This window comes from Suricata suricatta, chromosome 17 (assembly GCF_006229205.1).
Source record: "Suricata suricatta isolate VVHF042 chromosome 17, meerkat_22Aug2017_6uvM2_HiC, whole genome shotgun sequence".
Taxonomy (NCBI): Eukaryota; Metazoa; Chordata; class Mammalia; order Carnivora; family Herpestidae; genus Suricata; species Suricata suricatta.
The window spans coordinates 2376694-2379006 of NC_043716.1; the positions used below are offsets into that span (position 1 = coordinate 2376694).

Below are 2313 nucleotides of genomic sequence, written 5' to 3' on the forward strand. Positions count from 1 at the left end.
TTTTTTTTTTTTTACCCTCGGCGGGGAGGGGGTAGGCAGGAAACGGCCGCGGCGAAGCCAGGGCCCCCTCCCTGGCCGAGCGAGGGACCGCGGAGACCCTGGCGGCCGGACGGCGGCGTGGAGGAGGGGCGCGTGGGGGAGGGGCGGCCGCGCGGGCGCTCCCGGGGCTCTGGCCGGAGTGGGGTGGCACTGAGGTAACTGGGGGCTCTCCGCGTGTGGAGCGGACCGGGGTGCCACCCCCCCCGGGGAGTTGGGGAGTCGGGGATGGGGGGGCGATCGGTGTCCGTCAGAGCCCCACCTGCGGGGACCTCGGCGCCCGCCAACTCTGGGATGTGCGGTGGCACGTGGGGGAGGGGTCGTGTGAATGTTTGTGGGCGGCTGGCGACCAGGGGCAGGTGGTGGCCACACTCCAGGCAGACCACTTCCTGGAGTCAGACTTGATCCTACCGCTTCTCTCCTCCTCACCCTCCTCCCCCCGCCCCAAGCTCGCCATAGGTAGAGCACTCTTAAGATTGGGGAGCGGGTTGGGGGGGGAGAGTGCCCAAGAAACCAGATGCCCCCAACTCCACCCCGTCTATCTCCAGTCTGCTCCGGGCTCTTTTGTGTCAAGTGCGGGGGGGCGGGGGTGCCCAGCGTGACCCCGGCAGTCTGGGGTGGCCGAGCTGCCCAGCTGTGACTCTCACGTGGCTGCCATTCACTGTCACTCACTCTCTCGCGGAAACCACCCGCACCTTGATCACGCTGGGGGGCGTGAACTGCCCACCCAGCTGTTGTGCAGCTTGACAGTCACTCAGCACCTCTCCCCCGGGAGAAGTCACCCGGCAGGCTCTGGGCATTTCCACCGGCGGTGGAGGGGACAGACTGCCGCTTCGCATGGGGGTGGGGGGTTGGGAACAGCAGCGGCCCCACTCAGACCACCCTCCTAGTGGAGTGATTTCTAATCGAGTATAGGCGAGCATCCTTAGGGTGTTCACGTCTTCTGGTTGGGGATGAAAGGGGACATCCACACCCCCAGGCCCCTGTGTGGCATGCGGCACAAATGCACCAAACTTCAAGACGTGTAACATCACGCTCTTTGTAAAACTGTCATATTGATCTGTGTGGCTTATGTAGCAACTGTTCCCGTTAAGACAACCTTTGAGGGAATGTGGGGTGCCTTCTTAGGGGGGGCAGGAGACTGCATGTCTGATGGAAACAGGACCCTGTCCCCACCCCAGGCTTGTCTAAAAAAGGGAAAAGTTTTTAGAAAGTTATCCCAGAGAGCTCAGGGATTTGCAAGAGGGGAAAAGAATAAAGAATCACGGGGAGGGGGGCCCCGGGGACCCAGCAGACGAGGTAAAAAGAGGGAAAGGAAGGATGTCAGGTTGTGTTAGGGCACTGGCCCCCCTCACCTATTTGTACAGAGAACTTGGAATGAGGCATTTGGGAGTCTTTGATCCCGGATTTGGGTAGGGGGGAGAGAGGAGCGTCAAAGAATCTGAGGTCGAGGTGGGTCTTTGTGTCAGCCCTCCCTCCCCTTTCCTTCTGCTCTCCGAAGAGCCGAGGAGAAACGTCAAATGTCGGGTTTTTTTTTAAATTGTGTTTGCAATGAAAACCCACCTCCCCGCTCTCCCAGGGCCATCTTACCCTCTCCCTCCCAGCCCTCCGAGTCAAAGGAGTGACCCAGAGGCACTCCCCCCACCCCAGATGACTTTCTGAGGCAAAACTTTGGGGAAAATATTTTTAGTCCGCTTGGTATTTCTGTCTGCCTGAAGTGTGGGCAAAATAAGCCTTCTCGAAGGAAATTTGTGCGGGCCGCCCCCCCTCAGCCTTCTCCAGAATATGACTTTGGACGTATCTGAGCTCTATTGTTTTTCATTCTGCTTTGATTCTCACCATTTTGTTTTACATTCTTACCCAAGACCAGTTTTATTCCTTCCCCCTCCCCCTCCCCGCCCCGCTCGGCTCCTTACATTGTTAAACGTCTAAAATAATAGCACTCGTGTTGGTGGGGGAAGGGAGCAGGAAGCCCAAAAACTCATTTCTTCTCCCTCCCCCTTCCGGCAAGTCTCGAGAAATAATATAACATAATATATAGATGTGATTCCGTGGTGGTGGGGGCGGGGAATGATTGTGGGTGGTGCGGAAAATTCTGGTAGTTTCTTTGCAAAAGGTCTGAAAATACAAACCCACCCCCTGCGTGCAGTACGCATGTGCAGTAGGCCTATTATGGTGGTGCGTTGTGGGGGAGGGAGGGGAATTTGAGAAAAAATAAATATATGTGTGAGAGATTGATGGTGAGATTAGGAGGGGAGCGGGGCGGGCGGGAGGCGC

The 2313-nt window shown here is 57.7% G+C and overlaps 1 long non-coding RNA gene across 1 annotated transcript in view; it reads right to left on the reverse strand.

Moving 5' to 3' along the window:
• Positions 1-109, reverse strand: part of LOC115282580 — a 14233-nt gene extending 14124 nt beyond the window's left edge. The window contains exon 1 of the long non-coding RNA XR_003904699.1: positions 16-109. This is a non-coding gene — a long non-coding RNA (uncharacterized LOC115282580). The remainder of the gene's footprint in view (positions 1-15) is intronic.
• Positions 110-2313: the final 2204 nt, after the last annotated feature.